The 27,911-nt window shown below is 40.6% G+C and overlaps 1 protein-coding gene and 1 long non-coding RNA gene across 5 annotated transcripts in view; one reads left to right on the forward strand and one right to left on the reverse strand.

The window, feature by feature from the left end:
- LOC105684752 (nose resistant to fluoxetine protein 6) overlaps positions 1 to 138 on the reverse strand; it is a 28,197-nt gene extending 28,059 nt beyond the window's left edge. For 2 of the 3 annotated variants that reach the window (XM_048650581.1, XM_048650578.1), the window contains exon 1: positions 1 to 137. The gene's annotated coding sequence lies outside the window, so the exon portion shown is untranslated. The other variant, XM_048650580.1, reaches the window with a different exon arrangement.
- Positions 104 to 27,851, forward strand: LOC125499964. Of its 2 annotated transcripts, none has more exons than XR_007277088.1 (4): positions 104 to 241; positions 8,700 to 8,770; positions 9,713 to 10,192; positions 27,767 to 27,851. It is a non-coding gene; the product is annotated as an uncharacterized LOC125499964 (long non-coding RNA). The 2 variants fall into 2 exon arrangements; XR_007277087.1 differs by lacking the exon at positions 104 to 241 and adding an exon at positions 6,933 to 7,225.
- Positions 27,852 to 27,911: the final 60 nt, after the last annotated feature.

A 27,911-nucleotide genomic window follows, 5' to 3' on the forward strand; every position in this document is an offset into this window, starting at 1 on the left:
CAATTATCTTCACTTGTCTATCGGTTACGTGCAGTTGGCAGGGATTCAATTAGCTTTTATGTGCCTGCAGCATCGCTGCAAGCGTCTATCTTGTATCATCTTGCATGTCGCCATTGTTCTTTTTTCGACCGTAAAATATCGTTCGCGGTTACAGGGGCTGAAATAAAAATCTCTCTAAGTGGACAAGAAATACTTCAAGGCCGTTCAATGGCTTCAAAAATTGCAGTTCTCGTGGAAGAACGTGAGTATCATTTTTTATTTTCGATCTTCCGATTCCCTGTGACCGATAAAGTTTTGCAGTAGCAGGGCAAAATGAGCCAAGTTCTCGGGGGTGAATGTCCACATCATTCAAAGGTCGTCTTGTAGTCGAGAAGGGGCTTTCAGTTTTCACTTGGATTTGTTCCAAAGTTACCCCACTTTCTGAAACATTAAAGAAAAATGTAACATAAATAGATAAATAAGAAAGCTACGTATAATACATAGACCTACTTTTGGATCAGGATAATATTGGAAGGATTTTTGCGAATGTATTTTCAGTTCACCCGCTATAGTCGTAATTGCAGTACTTATTTTTTTATTCGCTTACTTTTTTTTATTTTTTTTTTTTCAATTCTACGCGAACTCGATTCCAGTTGCGCGCTATAGCTAATTAATAGCCTGCAATAAACTATTGAGAAGTACCAACTGTATCGCAAAAACAAGTCTATAAATATGATTATATGGATGTGCAAGATCCTCGCAGGGTAGATGGACAATGGACAAAAAAAAAATCTCGACGCTTCGTAAGATCTGAAAATAATTTTTTTTGCTCGTATACGTAAAGGAAATATATTTGATACTTTCTTGTATGAGAACATGTTGCTAATACGTCTTATTAAATAATTGAGTAGCACAAGAGCGAATCGTTAATTATTACTGTACAAGCAAAGTATGTTGCAAAATAGTAGCCTGTCGTACCCGACGCTGTGAATAAAATAATAATCACAATGCATCAGACGTGGTGCATAGATAAAATTTTTCTTATTAGCGCGCCTGAGTGATTGATCTTTTATTAAAAGGTAGCTCAAGAATCTCATATCATGCGGAGTAGAAAATTGAAATTTTTCCCGTTAGTCAATCTTAATTGAGTCCTTTCCCCCTCGTACATACTTCCACAGTTTCTCTTCTCTTTTTCATTCCGGTGATACTTCACCGTTCATTTTCGTATTTATATGTACATATTAGGGTGTTTCAGAACAAACTTTATAATTCTTATTCTTAAAAATAGCTTCAAGTTTTATTCGGGCTTAAAAATGCAGGCTGAAATTTCAGTTCTTACAATTAGTATTAATATTTACATATCCCTGATCGCAATTTTCCATTCTCCGGAAGATTAACGTAGGAAAAACGTTGTTCGTTGCTTTCGAACTTTATTAGACCTTAATACATATATATCTAAAAATAGATTTGCCCTCCTATCTTGAGGTCGATCTACGTTCTACAGTTAGCCTTATACACTCTGTATCCCCGATTTTACTCATTCAGACAGGAAACTGTACACCCATTTTTACGTTTCGGCGAGTAATTTCGGCACAGACAGACTATGTGCAGTCTGAGATAAATTTGGAAAAAAAAGTGACAGAAAACGTTTAGTTTTTTCACTCACGATAAGATGACCTCCTTTCCGCGCCCGTTCGCGCGTTAATCGATGTTGAGATCACTACCGTAGACGCGGACCAATTACAAAACCCCCCCGGGGTGCAATAATTTTCATTTATTTGTACGTATTAAAATATAAATGTATATTCATCGGATACACCGCATACTGTGATGGTCGAGAATTGCCGTGGTTATTTTGAATTTACCGATGGGTCGCCAACGTCACGTTATCCCGCAAGGAGGCTGCAGTTGAGGTTGAAAAACTGAATTGAGCTGTAACAGTTCTTTCTTTTTTTTTTTGCTTCTGTTCTCGATAGTTTTGTCATTATATTTTCGTTAATAATGACATCATGACTGTGTTACAAGCCGTACAACGAAAAGACTGGATAATTTGAAGAAGAAAAATTATAACATTCGGTAATAACATTGCTCGAAAGTAGTCCATATCATTTTAGCAGTCCGTGCACTTAAGCGATTTTTTATCGCTCCTCTTTTTCTCCCTCTCTAATGATTTTGTCAGGAATCTCTCCGCTTTCATCCGTATGGCGAATGTTATATACGTTCTCCGTTTCGTTGAGAAATAAGACCCATTTGTACATGAAGATTATTATCCGTACCGTTCAAGTATCAACTTTTTAGAGGTATTATAAAAATTGTAAAAAATTTGTGTAGAGAAAAACGAAAGAAAAAAGAGCAAAATTAGGTGGAAAATATTCGAATCGGACAAACCGGTAAAAAGGAACGTTAGTCCAACTCTCTGTAAGTATGCGCCAAAAATTCCGGTGCGAACAATTTTCGAATTTTTTAAATCACTGTAAGAGTCGTTACCGGTAAGAAAAAAAATCCCATACTTTTTTTTAATAATAGTTCTGTTGAGAATGTTTTTTTTCAATCTTTCCGACTTTGAATCAGATTCTTTTTGAAAATAAGAAACAATAAAAATCATGGATTTTTCATCACGCATTGCGCCGCTGTACAGTAATACGGCAATTTGAAGTTCATCGGCATGAAGTGATAATCATCATATTTCGATCCCGAAGTGTTCGATGTCTTGCGGCGATCACACGACTCCTATTCGATTGACTTTAGAGAGGCGCATATCGCCCTTTTATTTAACCGGCGCCTATATTACAGGAGCCGCAAGGATTACGACCACGTTCATGATTCAGTCGTTCCAGTTCTGTAATACTTTTCAAGGTTGGGAGATGAGTGCGTGGAAGAGCGGTGAACGTACGAGCTTATGTAGATAGAAGATACCTCATACACGCACGCAACGTGCATACGGTTTACCTTGACCAGGTGTATTACCACGTAAAGTTAATGTCTCGATGGAGATGAAAAATGAAGCGATGTCGCTAGGTGACTAACAAAAAGAATAATCAGGTGGTCCACGTACCTTCCTAGAAAAGAGAAGAAAAAAAAAACAAAACATACACGTAATATATCTTTCACGTATTTATTCCGTTCTCGAGTTACGTACTCTCTTCGTCTCTCGCGCTCCGACGACCACGGCCTTCCTAATTCCTTCCGCGAACGTTGCACGGAGATCTTGAACCTGGACGCTATGTACTGTACGTATATATAGTTATGTACCATATACTGTACACCATAGCCGCAGCCTTGCCTCGAGCGACGTGGTCCCGTTACTTTAAACTGTTGATGACGAGCGAGGCTCGGAATATCCGAGTTACGAGTGATTTTGTGGATCAAAATTCATCGTCTAACGGCCTCGCCCGACTTGGGTGATTTTTTGCAAGATCGTTTGAAAATTCAATTTTTTCTAATCGATTTCGGTTTCGAATTTGACACCGAAGTTTCGCCCGAGTCACATAATTTCCAAAGTCAGGCCGGGGCAATTGGGTCGATTCGCAGCGATATTTCTTCACAGATCACCGCTTGATAATTTCCCGCGTTTCAGATTTAATCTCATTCCTCGCGCACGAGTTCAGGATCCTTACTCTGATTTAATCGCAAATAGATGAACGGAACCTGACCGTTATTATTATTATTCAAGTTTCTGCGTGGAATACCGCCGTTTTATTTTTAATTCATCGTTAAATTGTACCCGCATTTACCGTACGCCAGATTGTACCTTTAAAATTCCTGATTTCTCACAATTTGTTAAACCGATATAGAAAAAATGATAAATTGCGTACACGATAAAACAGTATTTCACTGAAATTGAAGTACATGCATACGTGCATGTATTGTCAATATTTATTTTAGTTTGACAACCGAGAATTTTACGTCGACAGACTATAAAAGCAGTCTAGACTTCGCCCTCCGGGGCCATTTCACGCTTTTATATTACCCTCAAAATCCTGAACGACCTCCGAATTTCGCTGGTGAAAGTTGAGAACCGGAAGGACGTAGCCCGCAAGAAAGTGGGAATACCGTATCTTCGAGAAAGAGTTAGGAAAAATAAGTTGATTCCAGCATAAGTTTCAACCTTATGCGACGTTCTTGTCGAACAATTTTCGAAGTTTGGAGTCTTTCCCGAATTAATTTTCAAATTTTTCCACCCCGTTGAATTCTTTAGAGTCATAAACCCTTCCGGCATCACGCGAGGCTTGATTTTTCGAAATCCCTCTCTCAATATCCGAAAAATTTTCTCTCCACTTTCGACGAGGACGTAGACTCTCCACAGCAGCACGACGACTCTCAACCGAAATCCCGCGGGCTACGCCCTTTCGGTTCTTGTCCTTCGATACGAAGGTCGAATCAAGACGGCGCTAAGATATGCGATGGCAATGACCCAGTGCCGGTTTCAGACGTCGTTGTGTAGGTGTCTCGTAATTCACACGGCGATCAACGTCCTCTGCACCTTCACACCTTCACTTTACCGCTCGGAGAACGTTTGTGAAAACAAAAGAATGTTCGTATGTATGTACGTATATCCGACGCCACTTATTCTTCATTCGATATCTGCACGTAGAATATTCATTAGCCAAGCTTCATAATCCGTTGTATTTACATAGACCGGAATAATTTGCTATCAAAGTTCACAGCGAGCGTATACTGCATTTTATGGGAAGGAATAGGAGAACTTGGTCAAAGTAATTTCAAGCAAGAAAAATCGAAAAAAAATGAGCAGCTTGCAGTGTACCCTTCCAGTTAAAATTGATGAGGAAAAGTAATGATCGGAAAAAAAACATGAATGCTTTACCCCGACGCGCAAAAACGAGAACCCAAGTAGTACACGAGTCGCTGACGAGAGTCGACATGCTTTGATCGAATGGCAATGATTAATATCGTAATCGACAATTATTGAGCAACTGATATATTCTCATTATCTGGGTCGATCTTCACTTCGATCCTCACGTTCCCTCGATAGTTCCGAAAAAATCCTTGTTTTTTCTGGTCGGGTAAGACGTATCCGCTCATCACCGTCCAATTACCCCACGGTATATGAAACTCGTTGAGCCAATATCGCCAATTTTTCAAAAGTGTCGTTACACTGAAATTTTTCACTCTCGTTGAGCGTCAAACAGACTGATACAGTGCTCTAGTAATTTTCAAAGTAATCAAGAACCCCCACTGTAGCGGAAATGACAAAGGCATTGTTAGGGTCTCGCGTGTCAAAGTTGTGCGAGTTATTCGTCTTAGTTTCGCACGTCACGCGTGTAGGTATTGGTAAAACTTCGGTGCAAGTAGAAGCAACGTGTGAGTCGAGTCATCCGTATTGAGATTATAGAGTTCAAGGAAGTGACAACCGTGTGTATGCACGTACATATTAATATACTATATGAATATAGAGGTTACTGGCACTCACTGTTATAATTGCCTTCGCCTTCCGACTAATGATTTGATTGTCACTAATTACTAATCATCACCAACTGCATTCCGGGACAGCATTAAATTTTTATTCAAAACTCAAAGTGCACTTCGATATCTACAGTTATAATATTATACTCGTTATATCTTTGCCAATATTGCGTCAAATTTCCGCTCTAAAGACGCTGCCTCGAATCAATATCCTTACAAAGCAAGGAAATGGATCAACCAAATTTTACAGCCCAAAAATTCCACCGGTCATTTTGATTTTCGTAAAAAAAAAAAACAATCATACGCTAGTCTTTCACTACGTACCACATGTCGCAAGTTTCGATTCCTGGTCCCGGTGAACATTTTTTGAGCCAAATATGGCCATTTTGTTTTGAAGGAATAGGAAGTGCTAAGTTCGAACACGTCTGTTGTACGGATACATCGCTACTCGCGAAAGAAAAAACGACGGCAATCTGAAAACAAAAAGAATTCGAACACGTTGTAGTCCTGAACTTTTGGCAGCCTTAGTATCCTCTTTCCACTCTTCAACTCCTTGAACCCTGGGAAGTAATCCCATGAAATTGGCCCCGAAAGTGTCAGCAACAGAAGTAAAACCATGTTTTCTAACTCTCCTATTTTCATCCCCCAGCAAGGTGAACGGAAGGAGGTTTAGCGTATCTTGTACTTTTTTTATCCTCCCATATAAACCCAAACCTTCGTACAGGTATATTTTTTACGAACGTGTTCGACGCATAGAGATCAGCCCTGTCAAAGCTCCTATGAAAGCTTCTGTGAAAAAAGGGAAAAAAAAATGGACAAGAATCGTTGATACGTTTCTTTTTTTTTTAGACCAGTTTCTGAAATTTTTAGTATAATTACGTTTCACCGTCCAGGTGAAGATACACGGAGAGTTCCAAAGTTTACGGCAAAAAGCTCGATCCGTGGCGAATCGTTGCTCGCTTCATCGTCCGTTTGGCAAGATTCAGGGAATTCTCATGGACTTACGAAATTCGGTTCGCCTAACTGTATAATACACCAGCTGGTAAAACTCTCGAATATGGGGCACATGAATTTGCGGTTACGTTTTTCAACAATATTCACATTAAGTTATTCACATATCTTCTTTACATCGTATACCCACCCGTCACTCTTCTGTCGTAGGCAAATAATGGGTACACTCCTCTGATGGTTGAGATTTTTTTACGATTACGCGTCTTTCTCATATTAGAGTGTGCTACCTGGTGAGTCAACTATATAACACCGGTGATTCAATGTATTACATACGAATGTACAGGGCGTTTCGCGCAACATTAGCCACCCCAATTTTATTGAGTAATCAAAAAATTCCCCTTAATTTTCAAACTCCTGATATGCATTCCAATGTTGGTTTGATGCGGGATGCCGCGAAACGTGTTCAGAAGGCATTTTCATGATTTTATTCTCTATGTATTTTCCGAAAAAGGTTGAATAAAACTATGAAGAAGTGCCGGTCAATGTCTTTGACTCAAAATTCAGAGATTGTTACACCCGCCATAGGATCTTTGGGAATGGCTTCGGAATGGCCGAACTCGAAACAGAAAAGAAATGAGGAAGTCGACGTGAAATGCCCCATAGATGTAACTATTTTCAAACAGATGTGCAGAGTTATTTCCTGCGATGATGACTTTTTTCCAAGTGCGAGTGTACGTCATACACGAGGGGGCGTTGTGCCAATATAAATGGGCCACGCGCAACGGTACAAAAACCTCTGACGCAAGATTCTATAAATGGAAATGGTCAACAAAAGTTTTACTTGAAAACCGAACACGACTATAATTTATTGGTAAAATTTCTGCATATATTATACACGAACCATCGTTTATGGTTTAACTATTCGCGTAGTAAATTTACCTATTATGCTAAAATAATACAAAAGTACCGGGCTTGAAATCACCGCTTGCGGCTTCATTCAATTGCTAATTATTTTCTGCATGCTACTCGAATAGGTCAAGCAGAAGGAAACTCAAATTGTTTATTATAATGAAATGGTTTGGCGAATGGTATCTTTGCTCCGGAAATCCAAAAATATATCCGTGTAAAAAAATATTTATAAAATTGATTTGAATTTTTTTTCGTCCACTTGAGGAAGACCCGAATTATTCTATTTCCCATTAGGATCATTCCGACGATCATGTCTACAGGGTGTCTCAAAAACCAGGAATCTCTGCAAATCGAGTCTTTTTGTTTTCTCAATTATCAAGAATTCCGGCAGAACGAAGTTTCAGTCTTGCGTTCCTCGAAAACTTAGAAGTGAAGTTGAGTTGTGCTTATTTCGTAGAAAAATGAATATTACGTCTGGATTGTGTATTTTTCACGATGATCGGACCTGCTATCGGCATTGGCTTCGTAAAGTTTCAGTTCATGTAGCAGCAAATGACGCGATGATGAAAATGAGATCATCTAATCAGAAAAAGGACAATTCCGGCGGTGCGGGGAATCTAATTAGTTAGTTAAAGGATGAAATAAATGGGGTAGAAAAATTAACGGGGTTGGTTATTAAACGCGACTCCCCGCCGGAGGTGCAAGGCGTTGTATATAACCGTTGAAGAAGTCTCTGGTCCCCCGAAGCGGTGTCAAGGTGATGATGGTAAAATGGTGCAATTAACTCGGTTGGGAGGCGAGTCGGGGTCGTTCAGTTAGAGTTGCGTACAGAAATGTTATTATAATTCTCGCATACTTACTCGCAGGCGCGTACAATCTACTGGTTTTAATCGAGCTACCGCCACGCGGTCCTAGGAAATAAATTCAAGTTCACGCTGAGATTAATAGATATTTAACGGTATTAATTATCGCGATTCATTTTTCAAACGGACCTGGTATAACTGCATTAGATATTTGCGAAGCCGCAGCACACTCACTCATACGTATTCCCGTATTAACGGCTCCGAAAGTTTCGTAATCAGAAAAGAAGAGAAGGAAAAAAATAAAAACCTCTTCAAAAGCGTGCCGTTATCGTGTGAACGAGAAGAAACGTTATGACGAAATTTTCAACAATTCTTAGGCAATTAAACAACGAAGCTTAATTGTTCTAAACTTTTGTCACATCTTGCAACGACCGTCTGACGTGACGTTATTCTCTTACATCACCTCACGTGAAGGGCATATTGTGTTAAATTCGTTAAGAAACTGGTCTGGTCTTCGGTGAGAAATGTCAGGATGAAAATATATCATGCCAATGAACTTGTGCTGCAAAAAAATATTTATCTCTGTTGTATTCACACTTCCAAAGATTCTGGACATCGTTTTTTTTTTTTTAGTTTCGTCAAGGAAACGTCAGTTCGCGTGGCGCGGTCGGATCAAATGGATGGAGCATCACGTGAATAAGTTTGTGAGTAAAGAAAAAGATTGACGTATAAATACTCGTGACTTGGCACGTCGTTTGCAACTATCTCGAATATCCCACCGACTATTTGGCAAATAGTTCAAACATTACATAATTTAACGGCTATGTAAACGCAACAGTTCTTTGGGGTTCATCTTCTTTTTTTTTCATTTTTTTCAAGTTAAAGTTATGGAAAAATTCCAACTTGAAAAATACGCTCGGAAGTGACATTCGGCTTCGAATACTTGTGGAAATTTGCATTTCCATACAGTAATGATAACGGCACTTGTTACGCAACGATTCGGATTGACCATTAATTTTAACTTCCGTGATCCGAGTGACGAATGGTGAGACTTTTTGGTTTTTCTTTTTTTTTTCTTGACTTCCTTGGAGAACGTGATATTATCGTCGTTTGATATGCGTCGCGAATTCGGAAAATGTACCGCTCGTCACTTTTGTATGAAATTCATCCGAGGGACGAATTTGCGTTCGCATGCACGCTTAATACCGAGAAACAAAGTATCTTGATTGCATTTAATAGACGGTGCTTCATCGCTGATTACGAGCGGCTTGATTTCGTTCATTGAAGTTTACTTTCATTTCTCCTTTCGTACGTTTCATTTCGTTGAAATTATGTGCACCAACTTATATCGCGTTTGGATGTTGCTCGAGTTGTTTGGTTTCTTATGCAATTACGCGTAAACGTTATTATCTGTGTGAATGCTAAGAGAAATCCGACGAGCGCTGATCTCTCTAGATCGTCTCTAAATCTCACTCCGGAGGATCGGTACGTAATTGCAATATTCAAATAATTACGGAATCGGAACAAAACCAAGTATATGATAATTACTAATTAGCCAGATGATTTAGATAAGGACTTCTCGATCCTTACGTTATTCCGATGCAAATTTTTATCCAATCATACTTCAGGTAATGACTTTATTGTAGGTGCGGTATCCACGCTGGAAAAAAATGGATTCTACATATATCACGTCACGTGACACAGTGGAAAAAAAGTGCGTGCAGACGTGAACCGAAGGGAGCTAGAACGAGAAAATTGTGCGTGTGGTACACGACGATGCATTATCCATGTACAACGCACGACTGCAGAACTTGCTACTATTAATTCAGCATAACCGACGACCGAGATTCTTAATGATTCCTTCGCAATTATGCCACTGAATGTTCTGAAAATCTAGAATCCCTCGATATTATACGATGCAGACAGTTACCGCAAATCTGTTATTAAAATGTAACGACCAACTGAATCTCCGACGTGACGCCGTCGCAGCTAAAATCACGAACGTCCGACGTCTCGACGTGTTGCCATAAATGTTACTAATTCACAACCAAGCTGCAAAGATGCATTTTGACTGGCGAGGAAGCTGTCTAGGAACAGCGGCATCGGCTGGCTCCCGTTAACCCGAAGTAAGTGTATACCGAGCAGATGACACCACCTTCTCCGTGCCGCGAAACCCGTTCCCAGAGCGTGAAAAGTATGAACAGAAACTATAAAAAGAAATTGAGGATCGCGTAGAATCTCGGATCGTGCCACTTCTTGTAATCGATTGAAATTTCGTTGCATGTGTAACGGGGCATTTCAGATCAATTTCACCGGAGTTCAGCACTCACCCGCATCTTCGACTCGATTCAAACTCTTTCAGGCGATAATCTTACCCCGCATTTGAATCAGCGTGTCCCTGAAAGCATTGCTTCAGCTGAGGCGCCGATAAGAATTTCGCTCTCGGGTTTTTACCGTTGGCTGCACTGATCGATGGACGCCATAACTCGCGCATGCTCAAATTGGGTGTACAGTTTCACGATATTTACCTCCTCTACCACTGATTTGGATATAGGCATGTGCCCTCTTCGCATTCTACATGTATGAATTTTTATAAAAATCGCAAGATATCGTAATGCAAGATATCTTCGAAATGACAGTAGCCCTTCTCGCTCGATTTACGGTTAACTATCTCATTAGAAAAAGTCGAGTACGATTTAATTAAGGAGTCACCGGCTTATAACGAACCTTGACAGTCAAATGAAACGTTCAGGCATTCCGGCAGCTACACCATTTTTTATTATGCGATGTAGGTAGAGGTACGGGCACTAAAACTCTTAGTACACCTCACGATCTTCTCTTTTTTTTCTCTCTCAAAAGGCTGTGGACGTTTTACCGGTACATTCCGTACCGTAAAATAGGAACAAAAATTTGAAAAACCGCGTCCGACGTACGTTGCACAGAGGTTCTTATTTCCCACCTATGCAGGACCATGCGGTCCTCGTGGATACAGATCGGACGCGAGTAACAGCTGAGCGTCGGTCTTTACCGCTGGCTGTGAGCCCCGTTAGCCCACGCCATGTTTTTACCAATTAAAGTTATTTTTAATTGTGACGTTAGCCGTGAATTCTCGCGTCGCCGAGTATGCTCCGTCACTTCGGAGACGCTCTGGTCCCATGTAGAAAATTGTATAATTCAAAGATGATGTGGGAATGGAATTGCGATCTCGCTATGACGTTCACAATGCGTCGCTGATTGCGAGCTGCCATACGTCAGAGTGTCGTTGACTGAACTGATTTTCATTTTGGCACATATTTTCCGACAGTTGAGGTTGCATGAATCCAAAACGAAGATTCGACGGAAAAAAAAGGAAATATTCAGAGATTTTCGTAGGATTCAATTTTTCGATCGACAGTCTGGGATCGGTTAATCGCTTCGGGGCAAAATGATATTCATACGCTTTTCGGCATTCTCGCAGGGTGGGTAAGGTCCTCGTGACGTTGCGTATACACGCGACCTTATAGCACACGTTGAATACACGAAGAAACACACGTACGGGTATAGCTATGAATACACGTAGCGTATCAGTCGACTAATTAGAACGATGCGAACTCATTACCTCTGCACGATAATATCGATCCTCGATCCCGTCATCGACCGATGTAAAATGCCTCACGAACGGCGTTGCATAAATTATTTTCCGGAGTGAAGCGGTATCGTTGCGACTGCTGACATCGCAGCTCTAATTTGGGTTAAATAGCCTCCTGGCGCCTCGTTCTTCTTTTTCTCACTCGGTTTTTATCTTTTTTTTTTTGAATAAATTTTTTCTCTCCTCTTAATTCCCTCGAGCAGGTTGTTTGGCTCGTACCGTGTACTACGTGCACAAGCCCCGGGCGTACCAACAACGACCAAAATTACAATGGCCCAGAATCTAAGATGGTAGATAGAACACGTCCTCTCGTACCGTGTGGTCCTCCGTTGAACGGTTCGCTGCCTCCGTACAATGTGCACCAAATTACTGTACTCCAACGTCTCCTATCATCTCACGAGCTGTTATAGGGCCGCAAGTTTGGTTTGTGTGTAGAATTTTATTGAATTCTGTTACTCCGGAGTAGGTGTGGGTGTACGTGTAAGAGTTACGTGCAACACCCGTACACGTCCAGAGGGTGGGTAGAAAAAAAAAAGAGATGACGATTGTTCCCGCGTCACGATCCTTGTTACCTTTGTAACGCGGTATCGGGATGTCATCTCGGCGTAAAAAAATTGTGAAAATTTCATTTTTTCGAAAGACACACGGTTCCGAAAGGCCACACTGTACATACATATCAAGGTCCGAAACAGAGGGCGAAAAGCGGAGCAAATCTAGACGGAATAGATTTCGGAGGTATGTACGTACGTAGAAACGTGAGAGGGTGTTCGCAAGGTTGAGAAAGTATATATGTCTGGGTATTAGGGAAATAGAGATAATGCAATTTATCACCCGAACTTTGGCAGTTTGTTTGAATTTCGCACGTCACCGTGTTTCAGCTGGGCGACGTTGCGTACCCGATCCGTAAATTTCGCTCGTAATGGGATACCGGGATTCACGAGCGGTTCGCCAGTGTCTGAAGCATCGCGTGTATATTACACCCCTCTCGCTTCGGCTCCAATTTTATATCTCGATAGTTTTCTGCTACAATGTGAAATATAGCGGAAAATGTATACACGGTATAATTAACTTGTCTTTTAATAACGACGCGCGCATAATATACTTTAACTATTATACGATTATTATGTAGTTTATAATACAGCCGTTGCATGAACGTCCTCCGCGTAGCTATACTCTTCCGCTGCACAAAAGGTCGTCTCGTGATTACAGTTTGATCGAGTTGCTTTGCCTCTGGCAATTTTCATCGTTCATCGGAAATCATTAACCACACGTACGGTGTGTGTGCCTCCGCTTTGCACTTAGCCATATGTCTGTATACCGTAGGGTAATAGAAAATTTTCTAGGACAAATTTATCCCGGTTACGTGTCTATGGGTATGGTGGCTCATTTGCCTTTGCTTGTCAACTAGCTTTGTAATTACATTACAGCGTCATTATTTTTCTCCATGTACATACAACCCTGTAATTGCTAATTAATTTCTGCTCTTCAATTATACCACTTGTACGCGGGGTATCCCGTGTCAACCACATATCGGCTCCCACCCTCGTGATAAATCGACCCGGATTAATTATTCAAAATTTATTGTGAGCAAACTGTGATTTGATTCGTCAAATTTGATTTATTCTATTTTTACCCACAATTTGAATGAAAATAGAAGAATCTGATGCTTTTGACTTTCAAATTGGCGTTAACAGCCGCTCGAGAGTCGATCAGATATGATCCGGAATCATCAACCTCATTCGTTAGTGACCGTAATGATAACGAACGTCGATCAAAGCCCTGACGTTGAAATTGTGGATTTTATTTCACATTAAATCGAGTATTAAATATTTTATTTTGTGTAAATAAAGATTTATTTGCATAAAAATGCAAATAGGGTTAGGCTATTAGGTGTCTTATATCGCGTATCGTTCCACTTTTATTATACAACGAGTGATAATTGCATATACCTACGTTGTAGTACCTACGCGAGCCCTTTGCTAGGAAAGGAATACGGAATATGTTTAACTCTAATTGGTGTTCGTTTCTGTATTTATCTGTCTTACGGAAGAATAAATCAACTTAAACATATTATTAACTTCGTGCACATTACTTTAATCTATGCGGCATTTAAACCAGCCGCAATTGGGATGTAAATTCATTTTTATCCGAGTTATATCAACATTACACAGCAGGCGATAAACTTAAATTGAATATGAATCCTCCTTTTTTTTCTCGATTTATGTACTCACGTTTTCTGAGAAGGGAACGGGGGGAGAAAATCATACAAAATCACGAGATTCACGCTCGTCGCAAAATTGATCCGGACACGTGAAGTGCGAAAGCAAATCTGACAATGAAAGAAATAATCGTTATCGATCACATGTAATAACCCGCTCGATGAGTCTATATTTTTGGTCTCGTATTTCCTCCTTTGCTGCTGCCGCATTTTATTCTTATTCTTATTCTTATACTTATATTATTTCGCCTTTTTTCGATCGATCGGTATTTCAATTCATACGCTGCAGACTGTTCGCCTGGGTAACTTCGCCGATGTTACGTTCGCTCCGCTCTGCGTTCGTGCCCTAGAAGGACTCGCGGTTGTCGAACATCTGCATACTCCGATGCAAGAAAGTCTTCGATTGCTGTAATCCTCTATACAGGATTTTCGGAGTATTGCTCGGATTCTTACTTTATTCGTTATTGCTATATTTGGTCTCAGGCATCATCTCGCAGGACGAGCCGGTCGTTCAAGCACCCCTTCGCTTTGGGGATCCTCCGTCGAACGCGCCGCTCAGCTGTTACATGCATTTCATATCTTTCGATACGGATTTTTTACGACTGAACGATGTACTCTTGTATAGCCTATACGTGCACAAAGATAACGAGTAAAACCGTTTCGATATTTGTCCGCTTTTGCATGCGGTTTCAATTTAAAAAAAGTAGAAAGAAAAAGGAACCTGCGAATCTGTTCCAGTGATCGGTTGAGACGGAGCGATTCTCATCGTAAGTCAACGTTCTCGCAAGCTGCACGGAGATTCTTACTTTCACGATTAATCATCGTCACTTCTACCGTGAAAATCACCTCGGCTACATTTGTATATGATTTTACAACGTCACGATTTCTTATTATGTAAGCGCAACCGTGAAGAGACAGCTCACGGTCGAGTCTCGCGCCAACTAGATTGAAAACGAAAGAGACGACACCCTGGTAAACCAGGGCCACCGGGGGCATCTTCCAGGTCGACTTGTTTCGTCGGAAAAGCCTTTCGAAGACACCGTTCAGTTTTCAACGGCTCGCCGTCTCGAATTATGAAAGTGCGAATAAAAGTCGAGCGAACAAATCGGCGGAAAAACTTACAACTTACAGGAGTTTTATGTGTTGGAAGTATGCCGGACAGTGTATAATAGGAACAAACCTAGGGTCCCGTAATAAAGTTTATCCTCGTTGAGCCAAGATGCCATTGAAGCCGCACACCGCGGTGGTTGATTCCGTGGAATTCCTGCCCTAGCACTGCTCGGTTACCAACCTCGGCATATCCGAGTATAGGTTTGCGCCGTTGAATAGTAGCCGTGAAGCGGATGAGCCATAGGAATATTCTTATGATACGTATTACACGAGTACACATGTAAAACGAATATGCTTACATATATGAAAAACAAATTTCATCATTGCAGCAATACCACAAGTCGCTTGTATGTGACATCGTTCAATCGTTCGGTCGCTATGGTAGTTGAGAACGGATTCATGATGGACGAAAGGTCTTTCGCGCATTCGTCCTTGAGCTTCGGGTAAACGTGAGTTTGAGGTAGGCATGAATATACATGTATAATAAGATTAAACCCGATGGAGTAGGCGACTCACATTACCCCCCCACCAACAGTTGAAGACCTTGATTTACGTAGGATATTATATTCACCGAGTTCACGTTGGTTCGGGGTATATAACCTTCCGTCGGAATTTTGAATAAGATGAACGAACCGAAGTCGAGTTTCCTCGTGAAACACGACAAATGCACGTCCTCGAAGACTAGCTCTCGAAGGCCTGGATAAATGCGAAATACCTGAACCCGTTTTTACGGCTGAAGTGTGGCTGCGAATGAAATACAAAAAGGAAAGTATTATACACACAGCATGCACCGTACCGCTGCACGGTTACGTAAACATGACGTGCGCTCGGTAAAAAAGATCGATGGAAATATCAATTTCCGGTTATAGGCTTCCGTTGGATACGCCGGTACGTACGTTCCATTATTTATTTTCATCCTGTGTTTGCTACAGACTAATGGCTTGCGATGGCGATCCGGTACAAGCGGGGAGAGACCTCGATGAAATTTAGATGAAATCAGAATTCCAAATTGAACAAACAAAAATGTCATCCGAAAATGAAACTTACGTCATCTTGGTTCTTGAAAAAAAAACAGAGAATTTGTTGAAGCTTTTCGCAACGAAAATTCCCTTATGCATACAACTTGATTGAAGGCAATCGAAGTTTGGGTCTTTTTCATTTATTCGAAACACGAAAATGAAACTCTACCGTGGTTAATTTGTGATCAGAAAAAGCGCGCAACAGCTCGATGAATTTTTCGTAATCAAAAAGTTGTTCTTCGAAGATCATTCGGTAGTTGTTATTCAGTTATTTCCGTTGTCCCGCAAGCCTATACTTATAGTTTCTACGGCAAATCTACCGCGGTACGTATAATGCGGATGTTCGAATACCCGGTAACGATAATAGTTGTAGTTACACCAGTAACAAAGTAGGCACATATCATTACACATGTAGCCTCGGTAACAACAAATGCAATGCGGCTATACCGCACCAATTATCCAGGCACGGAAATTAATATCGAAAATTCAAGTAGTTTGCCGCACACCGGTGGCAATAACGTTAAGTGTTTTGAGAGCGCACGTTATTACGGTAAGTTTATACAAGTGTGAGGCCATACAAGAGTCATTAAACTACATAGATACCTTTTCCACGCTATCTATGCAAAGGTGGAGTATGAAAAGAGATGTTACGACCGTCAGATATAGCTATCCTATGACCGCTTTAGAACTTAGAACTAATTGAACCCGCGACGTGTATTGTATACTAATTTTAACCATCGACGAGCCTAGCGTTACATACTTTTTATTCGTTTCATCGTTCGCACACTTGTGTACAAGTTTTTGAAGAGGAAATTTCATCCTTCCATCCGTACATAGGTAATTAATGTTGAAACAGTCGAGCTGTGCAGTTTATGAGTCCGGTCTGATTACGCCTCTCTACCGCAATAAATGTCTACACTGAGATAATGAACTATTATTTGCCACGTATCGATCAATTATTTGCTGCGATTGTCGACGCAACGGAATAGGCCTAAGAAATTATAGAAAGAATTTGTTACCAGCTACCGAACAAAGTTTTCTCGTCGAATCGCGAGCTATCTCCGCGTACAAATAAATACTCGCGATGTGTACGGCGTAACACGTGTATTCCGGAAGATCTTATTGTCTAGCCGTTCTACGGAGGACTATGCGCAATCTACGGAGAGAGGTTATTATATCGTCGATGCGGCATGAACTCGAGTACGGCAAATCTAAGGATTCACGAATGGAACGAACTACGCCATAAATCTCAATAATTGACAGTACATATACGAAACGATATTCAACTACGATATATATATGTATATATATGTATACCTTTTACACACGATTCCAATAACGTTGAACATCCGGTTCTAAGGTCGGGGTTACTTCTCCGACTGTAACGCAAAATTTATACACGCAAAACGACGATGGATTCGCACGCTATGTACTCGAAACAATGAAAAATTTCACCGGAATTCGGGTTTGAGAAACTCAAGTGTGCGTCGAGGAAATTATTTTTCACGCGTCGTGAAAATTCGATGTAAACCAGAAACCGAATTTAGTTTTTCAAGAAAAAAGAACGACTAATGAAACGTCGGATAACGGTCGGTCGAAGAGGAGACTTCGACCTGTCTCGGACAATCCATAAATCGTTGTGACCCGTGTGCATAGATTTCCTAACAATTAATGTGGTCAGAAGAAAATCCGTTCGTATTGCCGTATATCGATATACATCCCGCTGTTGACCCTCTTGACCATTTGTGAATAAGGTGGCATTATTGCTTAGAGGCCTTTGGGTTACGGGACCGTTAACGAAGTGGCTTTAGAAGGTACAGGTCAGGCATATCCGATGCCTTCGATGCGCTAGCGGTCCGACGGCGTTATACCTTCGGTAGCCTGGTACCATACGTGTAAATAAATACACACGATGGTTAACGTCGACTTTTGTACATGTGAAAGTACGCTGGTGTGTGTGTGTATATAGAGATTGTGAATATATATGTATGTAATACACGTGGGCAGAAGTCGTCGTCGCCAACGCGGGAAAAATGAGAGCGGGTCATTTTTGAACCGTGCATGTGATTTTAACGGAGTCGGTGAAGGCGTGAAGTAGGGACTATGTACGATTAAGAGTCTCGTAATTACATAGAACCTTGATCCGAGCCGCACGCACATTTCTGACAGCATGATGAATCAGGAACCGGAACGTTACACGGAGGCGTTACAACTTATCGGAACGTACGCGTTACAAATCCAGAGGTTTACCGTTTTCGGTTAAACGATCTACCCATATACCTATATATTCAAACGGTAATTCTTACTTTTTATGGATAGACACATCTGGAACGTGTAATTTTCAATATTGGCACAATTTTGTCTTTTCTTTTTTTATTTTATTTTCCTGACCGTTAAAGCACAAACGTATCATCGGCAAGTTTTTTTTCAACCCTCGTCAGATCTGTGCTTGAAACTTTTGAATCTGATTACATTTTCTTTAATCCGATATAAAACCGAATCTGTTACAACTGTAAATCTGCCCAGATCGGATCATTTCTGAATAAATCCAACCTCTGGGATTTTCAAATCTGTCTGATCAGATCTGCAGTACTGCGATCTTGGTCCGGAATCGTTCGCGTCTAATTAGATCTCGGATGACCCGCGGATAAAAATCCGATTAGATTTAAAAACGGGCGCTATGCAGGCACCACGTTTCATTAAGAAACTGCGGAAACTGTGTTGAGAAATGAAGGGTAAAAAAAAATCGTAAGAAAACATGGCCATTAAATTTCTCCCGATAATTATCCATCGGGAATATCCTAGAACCTTCTTTTACATGAAAAATAGTTGCTCCACCGAGGCTATATAATATTACATCGATATACTTACAGCCTCGTACAAGTATACGAATCTAACTGTACCTATGGCAATCGGGTGATCTACATAACCATTTAGATGCATATTTGCTTTTTGCCACTTGCTTTTGTTACTCCCTACGCTATGTTATTGCATCTTATTTCCTTCGGGTAAACATTAACTTCGTGTCCCAGATATTTATTCAATCTAAAGAGACGGGGCGCGTTCTGAGCCAACGCAAATAACCGCGATGGATTTAGAGTCGATCAAAATTGGCACACGTTAGGCAAACCAAGAAATCACGTGCTGCACCTGTTTTATTCGTTGACTCGATCGATGAAATTATTTATTCGGGAAAAAAAGTTTCTCTCTGTTTCTCGATCTAAATATAAAGCCGGCGTAAGATAATTTTGGGAAAATGGTTGGCCTGTAAGTTATTGCGGATGAGCAAAATTTAAACGTTTCTCTTACTTTTCGTATGAAGTTGTATAAAGAGTGATTTTCTCCTTCTGAAGCTGACAACTCTACTTCGATCAGCGGAATCTGCACTCCATTTATAGTGTCAAGTTCAGAGTCAACACTTTTCACGATCTGCAGCTCGAGCACGATTAATCTCTTTATATAAGGTAATCTACTTGGTTTATATAACCGCTAATGATCTCATCTCTACAATGACTTATCCATAACTGTACAAACACCTTGATACAAAATACGTTATAAGACTGCATCTAGATTCTGGTAAACGCTGTAGCATTAAATGTCCGTGGTAGACTAAACCGCACGCTTTACGATCTGAGGATAATTCGAATATGCCTTTGAAAAGTGAAGTTCAACTTCACTTGACTTGTGAGTTCGAAAAATCGTTGTAAATTTGTGACCACAGAAATCATCACTCCTCACCTCATTTTCATCGTAATAAACACCACATCGGTGGAAATGTGAATTTTCGACATTCGTAGTTTTGGAAGTTCTTCGCAACAATTTGCAACAAAGTTTTCGGACTAATTTCACTTTCGTCAAAGATATTTTGCAGGAAAACTTTCTTTTCAAAAAATTTCTACTATCTTTCAGCTGACTTTTCCATTCTCAATGGTTTACCCGGATACCCGGAAAGTGCAGATTCCGTCGAACGGCATCATAAGATGCACACTGGAACAAATTTGTTTTCGAATGATTCGTGGATCGGCCTTTTTTCTCGTCATTTTTCCTCGAAGTGTGTCGTTCAGAGGTTGAAAAATTGGAAAACTGCAAAGTCAACGAATAAATCGGTCGAAAATGCGGGTTGAACGGCCTCAATTTGCTCTGTTCAGAGGGTGCATATCAGCTCTGCAGTAAAATGAGTCGATAGTTAAATCCTTTTGCCACGTACAGTGGCCTGCCTGCCACACCCGGCTATAGCGGTATTCGAAAGAAATATCTCCAATCGTAAATCCCCGTACTGCAATATACATGTTACACATACACTCTGGTGAGAAGGGCCTGCCAAAAGAAAGAGAAAGATAAATACGAAGCGAGAGAGAGAGAGAGAGAAATTATACCGAGGGTACTGTAGGAGGTTCTGTGAGATCATGTTCCTCGGTTCTATTATTTCCCCGTATTCATCTCGGAGTAGTTTCGCCGATGCTACTAGGTATACGGTGTATCGCGTGATTGTAACTAATGGGGCCACGAGTTTACGATTCGCAACACCATTGTCTTTTTACTCACGGACCGTCCGGTTCGATGCAACGCGGTGAATCGTTGCCTCAAATTACTCCGGCCGTAGAAATTGTTCTTGGTCTAATTTTTCTTCGACCAGTCGTCTTCGCCGCAGAAAGAAGGCGATGGGGTGCGCGCGACGTCCGAACGTCCGCAACGTTGGCTTGCTTAAATTTTCCGTGAAGGCGAGCATTTTCCGAACAACAAATACCTGCAAACCTGGCGAAGACGCGAGATAGCCGGAGCGTTTCCTTCTCGCAATTAATTGCAAGACGCATAATCACGATGATTCTCAGCCAACGTTTCTCGGAAGCCATTTCACTCGACACGTAAACACCTTAGTTGGCGATACCATGGAACATTCTCGAAACACTGAAAAGGGCTGAAAAAATTATACGCTCTTGTTTGTGATTATTTTTATACCGTTCCTGACATTTGTGTACACCTTGTTAACCTGTGCACCATAAGCCATATTTTGATTTCGCCACCACGTCAAAAAGGTTGAATCACTTTCGTTTATTGTAAGGCTAATTTCAATGAAATCGGTTGTCGGACAGCTGAGATATGATCACCGATGACCGATGGGTTCGTTTCACGAAAGAGAGACTTTTTTGCACCCGAGGTGCTTTGTTCGGTCGAAATTACATCTAGAAGATATGATCGGACTGACTAACTTCATCGTAATATCGGTGAAGAAATTTCATCATCATCGTAGTCTGATTGTAATTGACGGGAGGCGCCGTGGAGTGTGAATAGGAAATTACAACCGACGGGTTGTAAATGTTTGAGGAAGTTATTTAGTGTTCAAAAACGTGGGTATCGTTACTACTCCGTCACGTGTTTCATAACATTTTCAATTACGAGCGTAACTGCGAAGCCTTCTCATATTAGCTTCTACACATACTACTACGTGCCGTGTATACCTATTGTACACATATTTGCGCATACAAGTGTATTGGAATGTTTCACGCATTCTTTCATCCCGTGGGAATTTCCGTTATCCTGTAGTACTACCCGTACGTGGATCTTTCGCTAGATCAGTGATCTTCAACCGGTAGTTATTCGTTACGAATCTCGTAAAAAATTAATAACGATGTTGAAATTATCAAAAGAAAATAGATGTCCTAAGTCTGAGAATCAGCTTCTGGCAAACTCATATTTTCAGTTTTTTTCAGTTCATGTCGGATAGAGTTATTGGAATCCATCCTAACGTACAATATGAGACGCGGGCTATTTTTATAAGGTACCGTATCTTCGTTCGACTAATATCCATCGAACCTTGAAATGATTCCGAACCAAATCGCGTTAGTCAATTAAAAGAACTAGCACTGAAATCGAATTGACAAGTAAATGAAGTGATCTCTGATCGTTGTATTCCACCTCACACAGATCATTGAATTTCGATCCAATCGATAGCCGATGCTACGCGCTGCAGCTCTCGATGAGATCTCGCGGTTCTTCAGATTCCTTTGTAAGATGAATTACCATGACTGTGAAAATCTTCGTCGGACTGTTGAATTTATTGTTATATTAATCAACCGCTTCCAATTGTTAACATCATTGGATCGGAGGCGATACGAAATCGAGATGAAGATATCGCGTGCATTCGAAGCTGTGATACTAACGCGGACTTATCGCGAACGTCTAGCGATCGAGGTTAAAAATTTGTCCAGCCCCAATCTCGAGCTATCAATAACAATGGAAGAGAAAACTCGGAATAAAGAAAAATTATCGGAGCAACGGGCTTCAAGTAAAATCGTTCGCACGCTCACTGCCATACCAAAGTTTTGTGCATGCTAAACGAAAAGGAATAAAAAAATTGGGTGATGATGAATATATCCCGTCAGAATTAATACGTCTTTACATTATTCGGCATGTGCATCTATGTTACACATAATTTTCCTTCTCAATTAAATGTTGTTCTCGTTATTCGCAAAAGTGTTCATAAAATACACCTACGAAATTGCGACCAACCGAAAAGGAAATCGTCAATTATAGCCCGAAGGTTCCTTTCGAGCTCGTCCAAAAAAATTGAAAGTCCTGAACGCAGCTTTGAATAATAAATGACTAACAGTATACACCGCATAGCGAATTAATCGTGCGGGAGTACGGTAGCTCACCGTCGATTGATCGTGAATTTTAAGTCGTTACAACGATCGATACGATCACCCCGAGTGTGGTTATTCCAATTGAAAATTCCAACGGCGATTTAATTCCTCCGCAGTTATACCGGAGAACTTCCAAAGGCTATTATTTGTATAAACGATCACGCGCAGCGGATCACCGTTCGCAAGAATCGTCATTTCTACGGTAAAGAGAAAGAATAGAAAAAAAATTTCTACTCAAACCAGATGGAAATAAGTCAAACAAGAAATCATCATGAATGTGAGAATATTGAAGAAAGATCAGTTGCGGTCAAAGATTATATAGCGCTGTTTCTTTTTGTACATATTCGCACATAGTAGAAATAATTAACACCTGTTGTTTCAGGCCAAACAGTTCCGTTATACGGAAACAAATCACAAAATCTCTCTACGATCATTTTACTAACAATAAGTAAAAAGGGCAGTGATTTTTACAATCTTAATCAAAAGACTTCGCTTAGAATTAAATCACTGATTGACTAGATAAATTTTAAATTATCCTAATTGAACGAAGATATTCAATCAATTTTCAATTAATATTTGCCTGCTGCAACAAATCCCTTTTTTTTTTGGATGCTTATTGGGGTGGGTTGAAAAAAAAAATTTCTTCTTATTTTCTTAGCATGGGGGCAGAATTTGTACCTTATAAAAAAAGAAGATTTTTCAAATGTGCAAAAAATTTTTTACTCGATATTTTGAGGTAGCTCACTCGTTTTTTGAATGAATAATTAATCAAGTGGGGTACCTCGAGCAAAAAAAAATTTTTTTCGGTCAAAAATCATAGAAAATATCTAAAAATTGTCGATTGTGATTGTTTTTCACTCGTTCACTGTTCGAAATTTGTTTCCTTTTATTTTCGTAATTCAAGTATAAAATCAAAGAATGACGTGCTCTTCTTTTGACTTAAAATTGAAGTTGAGTCGGGGAGCCCGAGCTTTGCTGGAGTCAGCGTAGCCAGCAGCGAAGCGCTTTGTTGTGAGACGTCACCTTCGGGGCTGAGCAGAGGTGACGCCCCAAAACAAACCGCGCGCCCGTGGCTACCTGACTCCAGCTAACAATAAGCTTGGGCTCCCTCGTAGACCGAGAAATTCGAATATTTCGACCCATGCATGGATTGCCAAAAAATGCAAAGAAATGGGGATAACTCGGTCATTTTTGAAGATAGATCAATTTTTCTTTCAGATTCGGATCCCTTTAAAATTCGCATACAAATTCTGCCCCTATGCTAAGAAAATTAAAAAAAATATTTTTTTTCAACCCACCCTAATATTAATTCATTTCGAGTGTTTAGAAAAAGGGTGTGGGAACAAAAAATATTCAAGCCGAAATTATAATGTTGTGAGAATGTTAATTCACGATCCACATATTCTTAACTTTGATGTTTATTCATTTTACTCACTTTCGTGGGTTACGTTCCTCAGGCAGCGTCAGCAGTATTGGACGAATTACGCCGTTGTGATTATCAGACGAATTACATGTGGCTTTATGCGCGTGTTTTAGTGAATTAGAAAATGTCGAGATCTCGTTCACCCAAAGCTGCATCGCGTGGGTATTCAGGCGTGTAGAATAATCGAGGTTGTGAATCTCCGAACGTCGTAGTAGGTTCGGTATAAATTTATGGTATAGTCGGTACAGGTAGGTATAGGTAGGAATAGGCAGAGACCCTCCTCACGATATGTTATTACGTATAATAAACTCCCAGCAGTCTTCCAAGTATCGAAGCAATTGGAAGACTACCGCAAGAATTCGCGACCGGTATCGAATACCCATCTACTACTACTGGTGAGTTAGCTGAGCCGGGTGCATGTTTAAAAACTTATGGTATGTATATCTGGATATACGTAACAAGAAATAAGGTAGCGTCGTAAACAGGAACCGTATGTATTATATATATATATGACGTCACGGACGAGTAACTATACATACCTTATAAACGTAGGTGTGTATTCCGGAGCGTGTACTACAGATTATAGGTAGAAGCCGTACGTATAACGTTCGCACATAAGATATGCGTACCTACGTACGCCGTTCGCGGCCTACGGTGAAACTTGGTCGATTCAAGAGATGGCAGACGACCTCGTATGCTCGCACGGTTAATCTAATTCATATTAATAAATTATCCAGACTTGATCACGCGGTAATTTAGTGGCGAGTTCGTAGCCATCGTCAGCCGTATACATGCACCTAAGGTGCCGCTGCTGCGGTACCGCGACGGTTTGCCGTTGCATTTCTTCAAAGCTGTGTGAAAATTTTATCGTTTCTTTGATGCGGCGCACGTTGATTAAATATAAGACGGAAAAACTATTGGCTCGAATTCTAATTAAAATCCCGTATAATTAACGGACAATATATGAACGCCCTCGCTTTGTGCAGTATGTACGGGAGTGAAGTAATATGAAACAAAAGAGGGGTAAAAAACGTTCTCAAGATTCCGTTGAGCGGTGTAAAATGCTATGCTATACGTGCGCTTGGTTAAGAAAAAAAAATAAAAATGAAGCATCGTAATTAACTTCTAACAAACTAAACTTCGTAGGTTTAAAAACTATAACGATAACGATTTCGCCCCGGGTTTATTGAGGTAACTTTTTCCCTTCAAACGACGTGCAAGGTTCGAACTGAACGAATCTTGCATTTGCATAAGCTGAGCAATTTTCAAACACGTGATCTTCGTGTTATACGAGTAATTTTTCTTTTTTTGGCTTATCTAATCTCGCACGAGTTCTAGTTTTATCGAGGATCTCAACTTCCGTCGATGTGCAACAGAAAAAAAAATGTAATCGTTCGATTTTAGTCCATCGTGTAGTCGGCGCAGCATGCTCTACGAATACGTTATAAGCAGATCATCAAACTCTGGGGGCTGCCAAGTTGGGAGAAAAGCTTGACGGTCGCCACGTGGTGATTTTCCTCCTATTTCTCGGTTATCCGATCTTACGTGTCATTCACAGACAGACACGTGATAACTTGGATCAAAAAATTATAATTTTTTGATTGATAAAATTCATAGATAAATCATCATGGAGAGCTTTGATTATCTGGGAAATATTTCTCCACCGTTTGTGTGGGTGAAAGTGAGAATGACCGGATTACGAGGTCAATTGGAAAATGCGTTTTATAAAAATATACGAGGCGAGCAACGAGCTTCTCATATAATGGTCCAATTGACCCGGTGGTCCAATCATCCTTAATTTCCCTTGTATGTTTTGTATATTGCTCAGCGTTAACGTGAACTTGAAACAGAACGTAGTTATACGTGAGGTAGTAAATGTGGTGTACAACGCAAGTGTACAAGATTCACGTGCAAGTTATTTGAACCGCGAATAGTTGCAGGTAGAAATAGGTATTATGTACGTATATATATTCTTTCGTGCGGTCAACTCGTTTCACTATTACGATGAGATAACAATTGACGGTTACGTCATTACGAAGCGGTTGTAATTCATTGTCCTCGTCACAAGTTCAACTTGCACTGAACGTTTCTCCTTCCGGTTCACTCGCACTTCGATTCAGTGGATGGTTTTCAAGTTTTCTTTTTGCCGGATCGGCTGCCGCGCTCAACTCGTGCTTTGGTATTAACGTCCGTACGCACGCATATCGCGTATATTCCGTAAGGACGTGCATCTTCGTATAACACATGTAGGAAAGAGGAGAAGAAAAAAAAAAAAAAAAAACAACATTTCAAGTCAACATGTGCCGGTGGTTCGACGAAGCACACGTTGTTGCGATCCAAGAATGGACGATGTGACACGAGTTAAATTGGCATGAAGCGTGACCAGTGTCCACTCGGTGATTTCGCTTCCGCATCGCTTTAATTAAAATTACAGTACCGTTTTTTGCTGTACTTTACTAATTGTCTTATAATTCCTCGGGACGCGTAATATTTAGGTTACTCACGCACTGCACACGAGCCGGTGTAAATCTCTACGTGAATCGTTATCGCGTATGATCGTATAAGAAAACGTTACTCTGCGACGATCAATCTCCCGGGGTTTCATTTTTTTTTTTTTTTTGCTTGGCGTTTTTCTCTGCTTTTTTCCGCGTCCGTTTTTCGTGGATGATTTCTGAAATCTATCACAAGCGTCGATTCACCGTTCACTCTTCATCGCGGTTTCGGAATCGGGCATGCCTCGGCAACGAATAGGAACACAAAGGGCGATCCTATGAATTCCATGGGTGATCAGCCGGCACCCAAAGACCAGGGATAAACGTGCGGTAAACTTACGGAGTGTTGGCGTTGACGTAAAAAGTAATGTTCTGCTCGAATACCTTCTCTCCTTCTCCAGACATCTTACCATACATAAACCACCCAGCTGGGGGTTAAAACCCTGTAGTGAGACAAAAAATCAGCTGAGTGGTTACGCGATGCCTGCGAAGCCGCCATTACCTTCGTCACGTGATAAAGAACCCTCGTTCTTAGCTCGTAATATTTTCAAGCGGAATTCTTTACGCTACCTTCCTATTCCTGTTATATTTCGCATCCTTCCACGATTGCCTCCTTGCCATGAATAATGAGCATGTTCCCGTAGATGGGGATCAAGTCGTTCCCATAAGACGAATTATAATTAGTAATCTTTCAGATGGAATAATTTACAATCAGTTACACCTGTTACGAGAATATTATATACCTTTCCATCATTCGTACGTCTGTAATAAAATTTTTAACTTCCTACCGCCGCTGTTACTGCACTCGACTTATATTACTACTACGTATCGCTCCTTCGCTGATTGTCCACGCTATTTTATGAAGCCATCACAGTCGCCAGAAAACAAAAAAACAAGCGAATATACAAATAAAAAAATTAGAAAATCGAAACAAAAATCTGATGCGATAACTTTAATACCTAAGACTTCACTCCAGCTTCGGGCATCGGTGTTGGAGAAGACCTACAACTTCTAAGAAAGAGGTCGTAGACCCTCACAGATCCATCTCTTTACACGCTGCGCTTGATTACCCGACGGTATAGAAACACCTTCGCGAATAAAAACCAGCTCTATTTTCCCTTTCTTTGTTTAAGAAGTTTCGTGTGCTCGGATCGTCTTTGTTTCAGGTTCTGAATGGTCTTAATATTCATCAGTTCAGACGAAATATGGTTTGCAGCTACGGAGATGCACGGATTGTGAGGTGGGATGAAGGAAAATAGAGGTGCGGATGGAAGGAAGTCAAAACTGAGGCACAAAAAAGAGAGGAGATGA

This window comes from Athalia rosae, chromosome 2 (assembly GCF_917208135.1).
Source record: "Athalia rosae chromosome 2, iyAthRosa1.1, whole genome shotgun sequence".
Classification (NCBI taxonomy): domain Eukaryota; kingdom Metazoa; phylum Arthropoda; class Insecta; order Hymenoptera; family Athaliidae; genus Athalia; species Athalia rosae.